The sequence below is a fragment of the Urocitellus parryii genome, chromosome 7, assembly GCF_045843805.1.
Source record: "Urocitellus parryii isolate mUroPar1 chromosome 7, mUroPar1.hap1, whole genome shotgun sequence".
Lineage (NCBI taxonomy): Eukaryota > Metazoa > Chordata > Mammalia > Rodentia > Sciuridae > Urocitellus > Urocitellus parryii.
In genome coordinates this window covers 114,152,263-114,172,444 of record NC_135537.1, presented here as the reverse complement: position 1 = coordinate 114,172,444, position 20,182 = coordinate 114,152,263, and the positions used below count along the sequence as shown (strand labels likewise).

The 20,182-nt window shown below is 38.6% G+C and overlaps 1 pseudogene; it reads right to left on the bottom strand.

The window, feature by feature from the left end:
* Positions 1-1,630: 1,630 nt before the first annotated feature.
* LOC144256115 (cleavage stimulation factor subunit 2 tau variant-like) lies at positions 1,631-3,252 on the bottom strand (annotated as a pseudogene).
* Between the last annotated feature and the right edge of the window lie 16,930 nt (positions 3,253-20,182).

Genomic DNA, 20,182 nt, shown 5'->3' with positions numbered 1-20,182 from the left:
TGTATATATGCCACATTTTTTAATCCATTCATCTGCTGAGGGCCTCTACATTGGCTCCACAGTTTAGCTATTGTGAATTGTGCTGCTATAAACATTGATGTGACTGTATCCCTGTAGCATGCTGTTTTTAAGTCCTTTGGGTATAGTTCGAGGAGAGGGATAGCTGGGTCAAATGGTGGTTGCATTCCCATATTTCCAAGGAATCTCCACACTGCTTTCTATATTGGCTGCACCAATTTGTAGTCCCACCAGCAATGTAAGAGTATACCTTTTCCCCCACATCCTATCCAACACTTATTGTTATTTGTCTTCATAATAGCTGCCATACTGACAGTGAGATATTATCTTAGAGTAGTTTTGATTTGCATTTCTCTGATTGCTAGAGATGCTGAGCATTTTTTCATACATTTGTTGATTGATTGTATATCCTCTTCTGAGAAGTGTCTGTTCAGGTCCTTGGCCCATTTGTTGATTGGATTGTTTGTGGTTTTTTGGTGCTTAGCTTTTTTTAGTCGTAGTTGGACACAATACCTTTATTTTATTCATTTATTTTTATGTGGTGCTGAGGATCAAACCCAGGGTCTTGCATGTGCGAGGTGAGCGCTCTACCACTGAGCCACAACCCCAGCCCTGGTGCTTAGCTTTTTGAGTTCTTTATATATCCTAGAGATTAGTGCTCTATCTGATGTCTGAGGGGTAAAAATTTGCTCCCAGAATGTAAGCTCTCTGCTCACCTACAGACTGTTTCTTTTGCTGAAAAGAAACTTTTTAGTTTGATTCCACCCCATTTTTTGATTCTTGGTTTTAATTCTTGTGCTATAGGAGTCTTATTAAGGAAATTGGGGCTTAATCCCACATGATGAAGATTAGGACCTACTTTTTCTTGTATTGAACAGAGAGTTCCCAGTTTAATTCCTAGATCCTTGATCCATTTTGAGTTAAGTTTTGTGCATGGTGAGAGATAGGGGTTTAATTTCATTTTGTTGCATATGGATTTCCAGTTTTCCCAGCACCATTTGCTGAGGGCAGACTGGTAAACCAGTGGTACAGAATAGAGGACACGGAGACTAACCCAAAAAATTACAACTACCTTATATTAGACAAAGTTGCCAAAAACATGCACTGGAGAAAATATAGCTCTAATGGATTTCTGGGTTTGCTCCTTTAAAATCAGGATATTCTGCTTTTTGACACGGAGACTAACCCAAAAAATTACAACTACCTTATATTAGACAAAGTTGCCAAAAACATGCACTGGAGAAAAGATAGCTCTAATGGATTTCTGGGTTTGCTCCTTTAAAATCAGGATATTCTGCTTTTGCTCAGGTGGCAGTATGGCAATCTGATCAGCAGTCAGCTGAAGAAGCTGCATGATCAAAGTTGCTTTGTATTGATCCTCTGGAGTTACCTGGCTCTATTCAGAATTAAAACTTCTTGGCTAGTCTCCACCTTGCTTGCTTGCCCCCTGCATACCTGCTCCCTGAATTCTTCCCCCTTGTATGCTTGCCCCTGTGCATGCCACCTCCAGGATTTCCTACTCCTAAAATGCTTGGGACCTGTCTGAATCCATCAGGATCTTGCTTCCAGCCCTATGGCTTCCATGGCCAGCTTTCCACTGCTCTTGTCTCCATTATCTTGTATCTAAGGCCTCTGTTTCCATGGCTCAAGCCTCATCACTTGAGAACCTCTGCCTCCTCTGCTATCTATAGATAGACCTCTTCAATCTATCGTAGGTCCTGTAGGCTCTCCAATTAGTAATCTGGGATCTGATAATGGCCCTTCTCTCACATCATGAGAGGAAGGACCACAGGTGTCATGACCAGAGTAATTGGGCATGTGGGGACCCTGATGAGGTGGACTCAGATAACCCCTAGGTTCTACTTCTCCAGTAATTAAATGCAGAGTCCCTCCATGTGGGTCATTTGGAGCACCTCCTGACAGTCCTTGAGGAGGTAGGCTTCTACCAGTCATGGGTCCCTGAGGCACAGAAGCTTTAGGATCTGACATCTGTACTTGTCCCTGTTCTAAGAGCACTGGGCCAACTCCTGGTATTCTTTGTGCCTGCATTGCTTTTCCAGGAGTGAAGGAACCAGGACCAGTTCCAGGAACTCCTGCTGGTATTGACCCCGGAGCTAGAATTCCACTCTGGATAGGAGTCTGCATCAGAGGAGGAATGTCCTTAATGAGTCTTCTCCACCATGCGACCAGCACACTGGTTTCATTAATGAGGTTCTTGGCATAAAAGTTAGCTAGCAGAGATCGAAATAAAACACACAGACTCAGTTACCTTTTTCTATGACCAGGTACGAGACGGCTCCCCTCTCTGGCTCCCACCTCGAACCACCCATAGGGCAGCAAGGATTACTCAGGGCTAGCAGGAGAGAGAGAGAGAGAGAGAGTGAGCATGCCAGGGAGTAGCCTTTTATTGGGGAACAAGAAATTCAGGGGAGAATTCCATCCAATGAAGGTTGAGGGGGGCCGCACTCCAAGGTCAGGGTCAGTGATTGAGCCCCGGGGTCTGTGGTCAGTCACACCCCCACTCGGACGAGTTCTCTCATCAGGAGAGGGCCGGGAAAGCTCCGACACAGCCAGAACGCCTCAGACCCAAACCGGGAGTTGCCCAGTCACGTGTGAGAATGGCTCTCCACAGTCTCCCTCCCATGTATTGAGGCTAAAGATCTGGAGGATATTGTTCATTGAGTATAACATTAGGTCCTGGATACAGCCCAGGGTAAGGACCAGCACCAGGGCTGGACACAAGACTGAGATTTGCCTGTGATCAGTGGTGTGACATATACCTTGCAATGCAGAATTTTCAGAGCAATTGCAGGATCCATGATTCGCATCACTACTTGTGCCTGCAGTGTATAAGCCTGTTGTGGATTTTGAAATAATCTGTTTGGAACTTCTTGGTGATTATTCTGGACACAGAGCTTCATCTGCCTCATTATCTCAATCATCTGTTCTGGGTGGAGACTGGCAACTACTTTGGTATTTGATTCGGGAGCATTTTCTGGATCAAAGGGGTCTCCATAGGGTGAGTCAATGACGGGTGCTGAAGCCATAACCTTTGGGTTTTTTCCGTCTCTCTATCACATACTAGATGGAAACTGACAACAGAACCTACCTCTGAGAAAATTCCTTTAACTGCTTCTCAGTTGCCTCATCCAGTATGTTACCCATAAACACTGATCGCAGAGACCAAGACATTTCAGGGTTGCTCACCACCACACTAGACACGATTCCAGTCATACACACAGCTGATAGCAAATTCTTCTATGAGTCGCCCCAGGTATGTTTCAAATTTACAAGTATTTTTTCCACTTTTTAACCCCTGAAGCACCTTTCTGTCTGTCATGTGGACAGGTCAGGGCTCGTTACCCTGGAGAATTGCTGGCCTCCGTTCCTATACATTTATATTCCCTCTTCTTTGTGTTAATAAGTGTTCACCCATCACCATGAGGTCTGGGCTGATCTGATTTCTGTCTAGTCATCATCACCCAAGCCCAAAGGCCTGGACTGTACCTTGGGTGGAGATCAGGTACTGCTGCCACAGGCAGAGTAGGTGAAACAGAAACTGCATTAGTCCAACACCTTCATTTTATTGATGAACCTCAAGAAAAGCAAGTACCATGTACTGAAGAAGAGCAAGGACCCTAGTTTGAATGATCACAGTGCTTTTGATAGAACCCAAGTTATTGTAGAAAATACAGTAGGGAGATATCAACACAATGATTAAAAACCTAATGTCACATTTGAATCCTAAAGTTTCTGGGAATAAAGATATGACTCTAGCGCAAAAGAAGTTGTAGAATTCACTTTTTGTTGTCTTTTAATGCTTTCTGTGAGATAGGACTCACAGTTGGCCTTTTTTTGTTGTTAACTTTAATTTTATTTCCTGTGCAGTTTGCACTGCTTTGTGACTTTCCATTTAAGACATACAAGATATGCATGTTATTTTGTATGTCTTAAGTGGAAAGATGCATGGAATAATAAAAAAAATATAAACCACAGATATCCCCAAATGCCTAAGGAATGAAATATTGCCCTTTCATTGGAGGGGCTAAGGAACCCTCCACAAATCACACCTGTTTAGTATTCTATTTTCTTTATGCTTTTACCAAAATAAATGTAATGTATTCATATATATATATATATATATATATATATATATATATATACACTTAATTTTTATTAATTTATCTACTTCAATTCTTTTTATTACATAATTTTAAAAATTGTTTTATTTAGAATTTTTCATTTATTTACAAGAAACTTAATTGTGTGCTTTTTAGGTGTTTAAATAATAGTGCAGTATTATTTAGGTCTGTCTGGTTTTGATTGCTCATATTTATCAATAGGGTTTTCAACCTAACTCATTTTGTACATGTAATTCATTTGCATTAATTTCCCAACTACTTCTAAATTTTCTTTTGATTTCATCTTTAAAACAAGTTGCTTAAAAAGATAGATTTATTTTGCTTTCAATTTTGTAATTGTAGGTATTTTTTCTCATTTTTGTCTATTTCTCCATCAGAATCAGGAATTATAACCTATAAAGAACTCATAAATATTTTTCTTGGTGGTCTACTTAAGGTGTGGTAACTTTTAAAAATTATAGTGCACTAATAAAAAGGGAAGAAGCAAGGAAAATGGAAGCAGTGGAGCCTGAAATGGAGAAAATTGCATTACATGAATATATGAATATATCAAAATAATATATTATAATATCATGTGTTGACATGATTTGTTCTTATGGTGCTTAGTTGGACTCTGAGTATGATAATCTAGCATGTTTCAGAGTTGTAACTTCCTACTTGATTGAACCAGTTGTAGTTTTGCATTTTTTCTTAACTAAATGCAGCAATTTGTCTGAGCCATATGTCCAGCAGTGAAGCTCCTTTATTAATGGTTTGAAATCTTTAGCCAAGGCCAGTGTTTTCTGATTGTGACGATACTGACCCATAGCTCTATCACAGTTAACTACAGTAAATTCACATCACCTTTTCTGGATATTGCCTAATTTTTAAATTTTGGCTATTTTTTAAATTTCTAATTTTTGATTAATTTTTATTTCCAAATGAATAATTAAAATTAAAAAATCAGTTAGCAATAACTGTCAATAACATAAAAGAAGCAGAAGTGGTTGGTTAAGGAGCTGGGAAGCCCACTGTAGAGTTTCTTTGAGTTGAGATGAGTGACAGCAGATGAAGCAGTCTCTAGCTCTATGATTTCTTTCTGTATCATTTCTTTTTAAATACTAGAACTATATAAAGAAGCTCCTCAATTTATGGTAGAACTGTGTACCAAAATAAAACTTCATAAGTTGAAAATATCATGTTGAAAACACATTTAATACACTCAATCTACCAAATGTTACATCTTAGCTTCACCTATCTTAAATGTGCTTAGAACACTTACATCAGCCTACACTTGAGTAAAATCAACTAACACAAAACCTATTTTGTAATAAGATGCTGAATATTTCATGTAATTTATGGAATACTATACTGAATGTAAAAACAAACAAACAAACAAAACCAAAACTCAGAATGGTTGTATGGGTACACTTTGGAGTCAATTCAAAGTTGAAAATGGTAAGTCAAATCATCAAAAATCAAAAAATCTCTGTATTCTCCAATGAGTTAAGAAATCAATATAAAAAAACTCAGGCAGAGTGGGAGTTATAGACAAGGAGAATCAGGGAGCAAATTTTGCTTTAGCTATGAAAAGAGAATGGCTACTCATAGGGTTTATTTATCCTGTGACTGGAGTAGATTTATCACATTTAAACTCTAAACTATGCCAAGACAAAGAAGAAAATTAAAATAAACAAATCTGAGAAGGATCCACCTTTGCATAAATTAGACAAATATTTTTAAATTATAAAAAATTAAGATATTTCTTTATGAGTTTTTAAAATGTTTCATTAATGAAAAAATGTGTGAATTTATACAGAAAGTTTGTTAATTTTAGTCCGAGATAGAGCATTTATAACCCTCATTGTGAGGCTTCCTACTGTCTTCTGATCTATCATTTCAAAACAACCCAGACCCAGTGTATGAGAACTAGCACCAAGGTGGCATGAAATCAGAAAGAGACATAGATTGATCCAGGATTGCAGAGTGCATTTTATTGGGAATTTCTGACAAAACTGTGGTCCTGGATGGCAGCAAGATTGGTTGCATTCCCACAATTTGGGTGTGAAGTAGAGGTGTATATAGGGTTTGGTACAAAAGTGAATGTTTTAGCAGAAATGTAGGTTTGTCAGAGCCAGGCATATTCCTGGAGCAAGGGTCTGGTTGTAAAGCTCTATGTATCATTCTAATGGTTTTGTCTACTTATACTATGCTGGGAACCTCTATAGGAGTAACTAACAAGGGCTACCCTGGGGAATCATGGCAGTTAGGACTCAAGATGACTGCAGTCATGTCAAGCTAAGTGTAAATGTTTCACCTTTCATGACTAGCTCTTACAATCTCATGTGCCTCTCTTTAGTGATGTCACCTGAGCCTTTGAGAGGTATTAGCATTATGTAAATAGCATGCTACAAGGCCATCCGACCAGCTTGTAAGCAAAGTTGATAGCAGCAGTAGAAGCACATGCACAAAATGAAACAGAAGAAACATTGAAATAGTAACAACCTGGTTTTTGTCCCCTAGGAGTCCCAGGAGCCAAATAAATGACTTATCATCTCTCTTATAGGGGGAACAGAATCAGACAAGGCCTTAATTTGGGTTTTCATGTGGGATGTGAGGTGCTTGACATCAGGGGAGCAAAAACTTTGTTTTGATAACAGCACAGGTTCCAAAGAAGAAAGCAAGAACAGCAAAAGACTGCAAATATAGATGAAAAAGTAAATGTTGAATAAGGACTTGCAAAGGTAAATCTGCCATCCAGCAAGATGGCACTGGTGGGCTTGGCACAGTGGTGCATACCTGTGATCCTAACAGCTCAGGAGGCTGAGGTAGGAGGACCACAAGTTCAAAGCCAGCCTCAGCAACAGGCGAGGTGCTAAGCAACTCAATGAAACACTGTCTCTAAATAAAATTCACAATAGGGCTGGGGATGTGGCTCAATGGTTGAGTGACCCTGAGTTTAATTCCCAGTATTAAAAATTTTTTAAAAAGGAATAAATAAAATAAAAAGATGGCTCTGGTGGTATCATCTCAGTTACACATTATAGCAGCAGCAACTGGAGCTAACGTTGGCCAACAGGCAGGGTCTGTGAGTGATTACTAAATCTGAAATTGAATGGCATGCCAGACCAGGAGATCAACTGTAGTGCCCCAAGGTTTTTAAAATTTTTTAAGTCCACTCAGGGAATAAACTGTGACCACAAGTCCAAAATCCAACAGAACCAACAGGGATCAAGTTAGGAAGGCTGGTGGCCTTTGATATTCTTGCAAGAAATTGCTAACCCATCCCCAGGTAAACAAGTCCCTTGAGCTCCAATTGAATTGTGCTCTATCCTGGATTTAATGAATGCAGTGTGTAAAACACCAGCTCTGCCTGGGTATCCACTCTGGCAGCATAGCATTGGGATGCAAAGCTTAGACATGCACAGCTTGTGACAGGGGCCAGAGCACCCAGGTGTTCATAAGGGGACGACATACCAGCCTTTTGAGTTCTTAAATTTATTTACACATCTCCAAATTCTCTAGTCCAGGTGGCCAAGGTGAGTTTGCCTAGTATGGTCCATATCTATTACTTTAATTAGCCCTTTTCTCTCTCCACAAACCCTTCTTGCTCCCTGAGGGTTACATGAAAGATGAAAGTGCCATGACACATCATGTGCTTAGTGTCATAGGTGAATGAGGGGCCAAAACTCCAAACCTTAATTCTTATGTGCTGGCAAAAGATAATTTAGAGTCAGACATGAAAAGCCAAGCAAGAGAATTTGATTATAAATGAAAGTAAGTGTCATACAGAGTAGGTCATCCCTGAGCAGAGAATGACACAAGGAACTTAATGGCAAACTTATGTTTACCATGAGAACTGGGATCCACTTTCTGCACTCTTCACCAATCAGATATTTAACTTCTCCTTCATTTTGGGTGGGGGAATTTTTTGACCCTAATTGGTAATTTCTGGAACTGTCACAGGCAACAATCCCATGGGGTTGTGGGGGGCTTCATCTACAAATCAATCCTATGTTAATGTGGGTGCTGGGGTCAATAATCTGGCAAAATTTATCTTAGTGCACCTGCTCTACTAATGAAATTTCCCTTCTGAAATACATGGAGAAATCTATGACCATTAACCCCAGCCTTACAATGATCCCAGTAGACCCTGTCAGGAGTTAGTTCCATTGATTTTTCTTCCTGATATCTTTCTTAACTGGCTCCGTTTATTTCTGCCTGTTTATTCTCAGGTTGTTTTGTACAAATTACTTAATTATTTATTAAAGGCAATTCAAAGAAACTCTGTATCCCTGCTACATTATTGGACTTCTACCTAACACTTAGGGATGCTCGTGAAAAGCATGGTCTACAAATGGGTATCCTAGTCACTGTCAAGCCAGTATGGATATCCATATATTACATCAACTTCTCAAGACCTTTGCTAGTGGTGGTTTGACTAACTCTCTTACTAGAGAAATCTTGAAAAAATTCATCAGCTCCTAAGGCATATTTATGTCATTTACTGTTTGTCAAAGTGTCAGTATAATCAATATACCAGTCACAAACTGGTTGCAAAGCTCACTGTTTCTGTTCCTGTCTGTACTTGGGTGAAAAGATGGTTTGGAGGTAGGAGTATACCTGCCAGTGGGTCATAGCCACCTCTTCAGCTGTGTTCCATCCTACTTTAGCACTTTGACATAAACTTTCTATGTACCACAGTACCAGACCCACTGCCTGTATTGGGGCCAGGATGTACACCTTAATCAAAGCATTTGTCTCCATATTTCCAAGGATAAATATCTGAATATGAGTAGGTTCATGATATACAGTCAACTATATACCTTTCATGTAGCTCTTTCCAAATTTGTTGCCCACTCATGGCTCCCCAAAGAGGATTTACTAGTATAAAACTCTGTTCCATTTACCTTCATTCCATCCACAATGTAAAGGCTCAGTACACTGCCCCATTGGGCCACACAAAATAAATAAAATTATGTATTTTAAATAAGTACAGTATGCACAGTTTATTGTAATTGTACTTTAATAAATCTGATAAAATAGAATTAAATAAATAATGAAGATAATATACAGAATGGAAGAAAATATTTGCAATTTATATTTGATAAATGATGGCTACAACTAAATATCAAAGAAGCAACTTAGTCTGAAAAATAAATTGAACAAATTTTTTTTCCAGAGAAGATGTTCAGCTGCCAATAAACATAAGAAAACATTAATAGTAATTAGGGAAAAGCAAATCAAAAACTCAGGGTACATGGCTATTGTAAACTATATGGAAAATTAAAAATCATGGTAGGACTTGAGTTGTGGCTCAGTGGTAGAGTGCTCGCCTAGCATGCATGAGGCACTGGGTTCAAGCCTCAGCACCACATAAATGTAAAATAGAGATATTGTGTCCACCTAAAATTTAAGAATAAATATTTTTTTAAAAATCATGGTAATACGGAAAAATGGGATCCTGTTGCTTTCTGTTGAAAATGGAAATTGTGTAACCACCCTGCAAAATATTAAGCATAAAATTATCATGTTATCCAGCAAATCCACTTCTAGGCATATACTCAAGAACACTGAGCTCAGTGACTCTCACACACCAGTGTTCATAATAGCATTATTCATATTAGGCAGAAGATGAAAATAACCCAAATATCCCTAGATAGGTGGATGAATAAGCAATATGTTTTATATGCATGTAATGTATCATTCAGCTGTGAAAAGGAATGAAGTTTGGATGTATGGAAAACATAAATGAACTTGAAAACATAATGTTAAGTGCTAACCATGCATAGAAAGACAAGTATTAAACAATTCTACTTAAGGAGATATGTAGAATAGAAAATTTCATAAATACATAAACTACAACAGAAATTGGCAGAAGTTCAAGGAGAGGAAGCATGTGGATGAATTTTTTAATGGTATAGAATCTTTGCTTAAAAAATGGGAAAAAATTAGGAATGGTTAATACTGAGTATTGTTCAGCACCGTGAAATCAATTAATGTGACAGAATTGTATACTTAAAATCATTAAAATAGCATTTTTATTTTATGTGTATTTTTCAACAAAACTCCCATTATGGTATGTTTTTAGTATCAAAACATCATCAATTCAATTTCATTTAAAGTTATTAAGTATTTTTCTTAACTACTTTCCTTTATAAACATAGTGATTGTCATTTTTCTCTGACCTTTCTTTTCTTCCTCACACCCAGTTTTTTTAATGATGAATTTTCCTATTCTAAGTAAGCACAAGCTGCCCCAAGACCTAATGGTATTTCATAACGAAAAATCTGAAAGAAGAAATTTCAAAGCAGACCCTTCTGAATAGGTTGAAAGGGCACCAGTTTTGAGTGTCACGAACTATTTCAACCTAAGTGTGTACTTAATGGTAATCCCACAGTTCTCTGCAGAAACCTGAGCCTCCACATGCTTGCCTCCAAGACCCACAGCGAAGAGATTAACACAAGGCAGAGCAGCTGCATGAGCAAGAGGGCTTGACATGCTTTTTGATGAAGGGTAATAATTACCTCTCACTCCGTTTCACCTGAAGAAAATTTATGTCTTCTGTACATCTAAAAGTTCTCTAATCTAACCAAGGATGTAAAATAATTGGACAAGCTGGTTTATAACCAGCCTGATCAGAGCTTAACTGAAGAAAATCTGACATGCGATACACATGCAGAGCACATTAAAGAAGAGGATATGTGTGAAGTCAGAACCAACACATGTACTATTCTCAGACCAAATGACTATCTATAACCTGTGTGGTACATAGACTTTGAAGTCTATAAGTGCAGAAAAAGAAGTTTCCTAAAGTTGGACAGACTTTATTTTAAGGATACCACTGTGTTTGTTCAGTCACAGATTTTGTCATGGTTACTCATGATCTTCCTTTTTGCAGTCCCCTTACTCTTACAGATTCCTTAAAGATGAAGTACACATGTTAATAAGCTATATTAGGCCTATCTTAGATTTCAGATGTCTATCGTTAGCCAAGACAGAGAAAATAATAACTTGTGGATAATCACAAGTTAAAAATATGGGTGCCAGACCTTGTTATGCAACTCACTGATCATATGACCTTGGGAAGGTCCTCTAACATCAAGGCACTTGGGTCTCACCTGACGAGTTGTGTCATGACCTAAGGAACTGAGGGCATCTTGATGCAATTTCAGTTGCTTTATAATGTACCGGTGAATAGCTGTGCTGTCATTTTCTCATTGCAATGACTCATATTGCTTGGGTTAGTCAATTTTTTATCACTGTGATCCAAATACCTGACAAGAACAACTTCAGGAGGAAAAGTTTTTTTGTTTGGGGGGATCATAGTTACAGGGGTTCAATTCTTGGTCAGCTGACTCTATTGCTGTGGACCCAAGGTGAAGAGCATAACAGATAAAAACTTCTCAGCCATGAAGGAGAGAGAGAGAGAAAGGGTAGTGGATAGAAAACAAAGAACAGCCAGCCATGGACAAAATATAACTCTAAGGATTCCCCCAGTGACCAGTGACCTACTTCCTTTGGCCACATTTGACCTGTCTATAGTTACCCCAATAATTCAATCAAATTATTATTCTATCAAATGGATCAACTCATTGATTATGTTCCTGCTCTCATAATCTAATTATTTCACTTCTGGACAGTCCTGAATTAACACATGAGGTTTTCAGGTGACACCTCATATCCAAATCACAATATTACCAATAGATGGGGCTGGAGTTGTAGCTCAGTGGTACAGTGCTTGCCTAGCATGTGTGGGACACTGAGTTCAATTTTTAGTGCAGTATATAAATAAACGTTTATCAACAACTAAAAATAATTTTAAAAATATTACTATTAGAAATATTTATGTTACAAGTCTTCTTCCTTATTACAGAAGCCCACTTAGAAATAGACCCTGATGCTAAGCAGGTTTGGGCAAGTTATGTGCTTCTAATTTGTGGATCTCTCTCCCTCCAACCCCCTTTCTCTATTATATATTTGCTGTAAGATGTTTCACTCAAAGTAAATCTAAAGTATTTGTTTCCTCACAGTGAGCACTGTGTTTCAGCAAGACAGATTCATTTTCTTGGACTTTATACTCATTTAATTTGCTTTAACTTTAGTCTCAGTGAAAATAAATTGCCGCAGAGTTGACCCAATCCTTCTTGTGTTCACTTAACAAGCATACACTGGGCAGCTGCTAGATATGAAAAATTGCTATGGTGTGTACACAGATTAGTTAAATTTACAAACAACATTAATTTTTAAAAATGCTGTATAACTCCCAACACATTATCTAGGAGAAAACTCAGGCACATATAGAGAAAACTCAAGCAGGCTAATGATTATGAGGGACTTAAAGGATTTTTCAGGAGTTCATGGAACATGAAGAAGGAGAGATTGCTTTTCGGAGTCCTTAGAAGTGATTTTCTAAAGTCACTATATAAATGTTGTGAGAGTACTATCAAATATGGACTAAGGTAAGCTCACTTAGTTACATCCTATACTTATATACAGTAAGCAATTATGTAGTACATAGTATTTCTTATACAGGAGTTTCTATTTTTTTAATCACCATTTAGCTCACTAAGTGAAACTTGAAAGCAGCTTTTGGTACAAGAGCAGCCAGATTCATGGCATAATTATCATCACTGGGGGTGTGTGGCTTTTATTCCTTTAGAGGGCTTGTCTTTATGCCTCAGAAAAGGCAGAAGAGCTCTGCATCCTTCCCTCAGTCTCAATGCTGAGATCCCTAACAATTCTAGATCAGGGTAAAAGAGTTGGAAGATTTTCTAAAAAGAACAATTCACTAACACAGAAATGTTAATTTAAGATAAAGTAATGGTCTTTCAAATTTACAACTACACCCAATATTTAGAAATAAAATATAATAAAAATAATCCAACATATTTTATCTTAGCTAGGGCATTTAAGTAGAGCAAAATCTAACATGAGCTTATACAAGCTACTATAAAGGATTTAGATATCAAAATTGACTTCATTTTAAATTCTATTCAAATTATCAGTGCTGAAGGCAAACCTACACAGAAACCACCATTGTGGTTCAGTTAACTATTGCTTCACAAGAATCCATCTCAAAACATAGTGACTTCAAACACTACTATTTTAATGCTTGAGATTCTCTGGTTTGATTGTGGTTTATTCAGCTAGTATTGCCATTCAGGGAGCTACATTTAGCTGATGAATTGACTTAACCAAGAATGTTTAAAATGGTTTCCCCCACATATCAGGGTTCTCAAAAGGGTACTGGAAGGTTGATGCCTGTGCTTCCTATGCTCACTCATCCTCCATTAGGCTACTCTGAGCTTTAGTGGATGATAGGTGTATTCTGAGAGAGCAAGCCCAATGTGTAAAGTCTTTTGTAGCCTCTCTTATATTACAAGCTATGATGGACCATTGACCAAATCAAATCATGGGGCCAAATTGGAAATCATTGTTAGGAAACCACCTAAAGGTGTATTTACTGGAGAGTGTAATTCATTGGGATGTCATCATTGTATAGCCCATCACAAACTCCTTATATGTGCAAGATACCCACAAGAGGATGAGGGTAATGTCATGCTTCCTTCTTGTTTTTAGACATTTTAAGGGGGTTGAAACACTAACAGCATATCAAACCATAACCTTAATGTTCTACTGTCGCGACCCCTTGCCCGCAAGGAAGACGCAACTCAGGAATCTTCTTTCAGCAGTTTATTCAGGTCCTTGATACTTTTTCTTCTCTCAGCTGTTTATTCAGGCCTTTGTATTGACATGTCTTTTAGCTTCTACTGCTACTCCTACTACTACTTCTACTGCTACTCCTACTGCCACTACTACTACTGCTACTACTACTGCCACTACTACTACTCCCGTGTGCCCCAGCCTTAATAAAGCAGATAAAGCCCCAATGCACAACTGCCACGTGGACTTTTCTCATAGGGTGCCAAGTCACAGCGTGCCAACTCATTCTGATAAGGAGTTGTTTGTCACAGACTACAGGGGAAACCAGCGCCATCTTGTAATGGCGGCCACAGTTCACAGAAACGGCTCACCACATTCTACCTCTGTTTACTTTGGAAACTTCAGTAGCTTCTTCTTTAATATGGTCTTTCTGAGCCATTTCTTTAGTTTTGTTCTGGGAACTAGATAGTCTCCATCTTCAGAACTACTTCTCTTCCTTGTTCCTGTTATGACTCCAGGTAAGCTGGACACTTCTCCTTCCTGTTTTTTTTTTTTTTTCTCTTTGTTGCCGGTTGTATTTGGAGTTCGGATGTTTCAACTTCAGAGTCCTTGGACGTGAATCCTTGATCTTTCATTTTACACATGATTATGTTGCTTGTGTCTGTATTTAACTCTTTGATCTGGACATTGTCTTCCTTCTTTTTCTTTTTAGATGTTTATGGACCTTTATTTCACTCATTTATTTCTTTGTGATGCTGAGAATTGAACCCAGTGCCTCACACATGCTAGGCAAGTGCTCTACCACTGAGCCACAACCCCAGCCCTTGTCTTTTTCATTCAACTTTTCTTCTTTTTGTTTTCTTCTAAACAAGTTATCATTAATGTTAGTTTAGTTTAACCTATTTCAATATTAAACAAACAGCAGCACTTTGGTTGAAATGGGCTTCATTTTCACTGTTTTGGCAAGTATACCAGGTTTTCTTGGTGCTGCTTTGGTTAGGATGTTGAGAAACTGAAATGATTGCAAAAAATTCTCCTACTTGTGATCTTGTTACATCTTTTGATTTTTTTCTCCCCTTAGGATCTGGAGGCAACACAATAATTTTTGCTGCTTGTTCTTTTGATTTGAATTCCACAAAGTCCAATTACTTTGCATCTCCAGTAGATTTATAATGTGGAATACTTACATAAACCATATTGCCACATTTCCCAAATACTCTATCATTCTAGCTGTGATTAGCCATTTGGGAAGTAAATCTTGTAATAAATTAGAAGTAACTTTTGTATGTAAGGTTTTACTAGCTGGAGCCTAAGATTTTCATAATTTCTTTAACTTACTTAGAATGTCAATAATTTTAAATTTAATACAAAAAAGAAATAAAATGAAAAGAAAAAACAATATAATAAATAGATCTCTAGACAGGCTAACAAACTAAATACATTGGCCCCTGTCCTTTGCAAAATACTGGAAATGCACCCTAATGATAGCATATCACTCTGTGATCAATGAGAAATGACACCTAACTCACGGGGCTCCATATCTGATTTCTAGCAGATCCACATTAGGTTATACAGAGATGTCTATCAGGATGATCCCTTTACCTTATTTTTATTTTTAAATTCATAAAGTAGAGATATTGGTTACTTTTTAAATTATTTTTTTTTAGTTGTAGATGGACACAGTACCTTTATTTACTTGTCTTTATGTGATGCTAAGCGTCGAACCCAGTGCCTCACATGTGCTAGGAGAGCGCTCTACCATTGAGCCACAACTCCACCCCCAGATATTGGTTATTAAGTGCTTTTTTATTTTCTAAAATTTTTCCTAATAAATGATAATTCAATGACAGAATGTATATAGAGCACTGTAAGGAACCATAGTCAAGTACTTTTTGGAAGGTCAACTATCATCATTATCTCAAGAATTGTTTCTTCTTTTTAATTTTTAACTGACAAAGACAAATTTTACATATATTAGTATTGTGTTTTGCATGTGGCGTGTCTCCCAAAAGCTCACTTGTGAGACAATGCAAGAAGGTTCAGAGGAGAAATGATGGGTCATGAGAGCCTTAATACAATCAGTGAATTAATCGCCTGATAGGGATTAACTCAGTGGTAACTGAAGTGGTAAGGTGTGGCTGGAGGAGGTGGCATTAGGGGCATGGCTTTGGGGTCTATATTTGTCTCTGGAGGGTGGAGTCTCTCTCTGCTTCCTGATCACCATGTGAGCTGCTTTCCTCCACCACACTCTTCCTCCATGATGTCCTGTCCCTGAGGAATGAAGCTGGCTTTCTAAGGATTGAGACCTCTGAAATTGTAAGCCCTCAAACTTTTCCTCCTCTACTACTGCACTGGTCATGTCATTGAGGCACAGGAGCAAAAAAAGCTGACTAAAACAATTAGTTATAAAACATGATATTCTTATATATGCATACATTGTGGAATGACTACATCAAGTTAGTATATCTATCATCTCATTTATTATTTATTTTTTTCTGGGATCATTTTAAAATCTACTCTCTCAGAGCTGGGGTGTGGCTTGGTGGTGGAAGACACTGATCTGGGATGGCATGAGAATGCACAAGGACCTGGTTTTAAGGCCATAAAACAAAACCCCTTCTTCTAGCAAATTTCACATATTCAACACACTGTTATTCACTACAATGACCATGTTGTGCAATAGATCTGAATTTCTTCCTCTTCCAAGGAGCTGTTTTTCATACCATTTTGGGCAATATCTTTTAATTCTCCACACATGATAGAGTAGGTCCCTAGCAGGACAAGTCCCATGGCTAACAGCTGCTGTTGACCCAGGGGCTGTGTCACAAACTGTAATCGGATTCTTCAGCAGAGACTACTTCTGTACATCTTGGTTCCCTTTGGGACATCAATGACCAAGCAGATTGTTTCTCTAAGTGAATCCCTTCAAAAAATGTCAAAACCCTCTATCTGCACACCGCTGTCCATTCCTATCACTTCCTCTGGAGATGAGGCCAGCTCACTCTCTGCAATCCACACCCTCATTCATAACTTATCTGGGTCCTCCTTTCCTGGAAGTGACTCACCCAGGCCTGCATGCCTTTATTTATCACAATTGATGTCCTAAGCACCTTCTCCCAAGAGATGCCTTGCTCTTGACAATGCTCCACTGGGGCATTATGGGATGAATCGTACTAATGTTTACAAACCATCAAGAACTCACATTCCATTCCCTCTTTAGGTGAGACTCTGAAAAAGCAGCAATACCTTAGCTCCAAGAGCAGATTATCAAGCACTTCTGAGATTGACTAGGAAACTGACTAGAAAAAGAGAGTGTCACCTCCAAAGTCTACAAATCACATATTCTTTGACTCCAGGACTCCAGTTTCAGCTTACGTTGTGGGATTCTAGTAAATTTTTGAAAGAAGGTAGTGCATATTATAGAACAATGGAGAGGCATTCATAGGAAATGTTGTATGCATTTTATTAAAACATGGAAATGCAGATGAGAAAGAAGAAGAAGAGGAGGAGGAGGAGAGAAGAGAATGTTTTCATTTACCAGGGAAAAAAAAACAACAACTCGAATGTGCTTTTAAAAGATAAAAAATGTCTACTTCCTTTTAATGTGAATTCTGGTTAAGATTCACTCTGCTGGTCCCTTAGGTTCCATGAGCTCAAGTGGCTGTTTTTTCTTGTTCCTTCTGACACAGCCATGACTGATTCTCAATGAATACAGAGGAAGACACTGATCTAGGATGGCATGAGAATGTAGCAACCTCAGGACCTTCTGTGTGTGGGCACCAGAGCACCGTCCCATGACAGAGCTGCAGAAAAAGGCAGCACACCATTCTTACGGCTTCTGCCTTAGCTCTCGACCAAAACTGATAATCTCAATCTAAAATTCCCAAAGGTGTGCCTTTTAATTCTGCAACAGTAATTGCTCGTGTGCATATTAACAGCTCTCAAAAACCTGGACCTCGTTGACTAATTGGAACAATCTGTCTTGATACTTGGGTGTAATGGTTGTTAATAGAAGATCTACACTCTAGAAGTACAGACCTTAAAAAGATCCTTTTCTGAGCCACATAACTAACCCTTCAGCCTCACGGCATGAGGCAAGAGGATGAATGTGTTTATTTGAGAGTAACTAATTTATTTGGGTCATTCACATTCTTCATACAAGAGGTAGTTTAGGGGGAGGATTTGCTTCTTTAAATATCTTTATAATGAATGAATTAAAAGTTTCCATTCTCAGGAATTCGTTTCTTGCTCGTTAACCAGTGTGCCCCCAAGATGAGGATAGAATACAAGAATGTTATTTTCCTAATAGATATGATTGCTTATGCTGTGACTGGACTGTCTTCATTAGTAGCTGAGATTTAGCAGTGAACAGACAGACTCCTTTCCTCCATAGGTTTATAGACAGTGAGTGGGGGTGGTTGAGGGGTAGGAGAGTTTAAAAAAACCTAGTAAACAAATTAATATGTAATTATAAACAGTGGCAGTTGCTATGCAGAAAATAAAACTAAGTAACCGGAAAGGACTGAGTTGGGAGGAGAGAGCATGCTATGTTATACCTGGCAAGATGGTGACAGGAATGAGCCAGGAGACGCAATAAACAGGAAGAGAACATTCTGCAATCAAAGAATGCATGAACACAGGGTGTCGAGGAGTTTAGGAAGGGAGTGGGGGTATAGGAATCAGGTCAAGAGGGCACTGAGGGTCAAAGTATGAACTTTTTATTAAAGATGTGATTGGAAAGCACTAGAAGAATTTAAGCTAAAGCAATCCAAGCATTTAAAAGTAACCTCTCATTACTGTATAGAATCACTTGCTGGGGGCAAGAAAGACCTTTGAAGAATGAGTAGCAAAAGGAAAATCAGAGATGGTAATGGCTGGAGCTAGGGTAGAAATGATGGGAAAAGTGTGGTGGTAGGGAATAGATGAATTGAAGATCAGCGTGTTGAGAAGACAATCAAGGTAATGCTAATGGCTGCTACAGAGGCTTCTCAATTTAAAATGGGATTATATTCAAATAAATCCACTATAAGTCAAAAAGTGTTGTATATATGGGCGCAGTGGTGAACATCTGTAATCCCAGCAGCTCAGGAGGCTAGGGTGGTCGGATTGTGAGTTCAAAGCCAGCCTTAGCAACTTAGTGAAGTCCTAAGCAACTCAGTGAGACCTGCTTAACAGAAACTATAAAGAAGGGCTGGAGATGTGGCTCAGTGACTAAGCACCCCTAGGTTCAATCCCCAGTACCAAAAACAAAAAGTGAAAAAATGCATTTGATATGTCTAATGCTCCAATCATCTAGCTTGATAACAAGGTCCACAGCAGAGTGGCTATTGGTCCCTTCATGATCATGGGCTGACTGGGAGCTGTGGCCCGCTGTGGCTGCCCAGCATGAAGAGAAAGGGCTATACCTCCAAAAAGATGAAAATTCAAAATGTGAGGTATGTTTTCTCCAGGCTTTCCTTCCAAATCAAAGCATCTTAAATGGGGACCATCTGTAGTGAATAAGCTCTGAGAAGATGTGGGGTCTAGCTCAAAGCACTCGATTTAACTGAAATTTACCCCGTGAGGAGGAGGTTTGCTTTATTTATATTAGGTTGAACAATCACATCTCTGTGTTCCATTCTTCTTCAGCATACAGCATCTATTATGCAATAAAACTCGTATGTAATAGATAATAATATATATGAATATTACATAATCAAAAGTTCTAAAGATTTATTTTAAACCTACATGAAATGTTGCAAAGTATTAGACTGGTTAGTTACCCTGAAGTCTGCTTCAAATTGTACATTATTATTATTATAATTACTATATATATTTTTGGTAACCAAAAAATACAAATTTGATCACCTGTGATAACAATACTATCCTATCTCCCTCTTAGTGAGCATATTCTTCACTCAAAATAGTCCGAACTGGGCTTCTTGCTGGCCGTTCCTGGCCTAAGCAGTCACCTTTCTACTGATCACCATTATCTTTTCACTGAATATCCACAGATATTTCCTACTCTGAAGTGCAACAAGAGAGATGCTTCAGAAATATTAGCCAGATATCATCACTCCTTTGCTGAGAATATTCTAGCTGCTTCAAACTAGCCTGAAGTACAGGCGAGGACTTTCCCCTGGTGCACAAGGCTCCACAGCCTGGGAACTTAGAGGGTTTGCCTGAGTGCATTTCCTGTTTCTATCCCCTCTGCCTCTCCTTCAGGATCACTGTCCTCCTGGATGTGCTACCAACAGTCTGGGCAAACCTCTGCCTCAGGCCTTCAGCACCTACTGAAGTTAAAGTCCCTTGAGGGCAGGACCCTGTGGGTCCCACACAAAGAAGACTCCTCAACCTGCTCAATGAAGAAACCCTGTTGAGGATTCAGGAACTGGAAA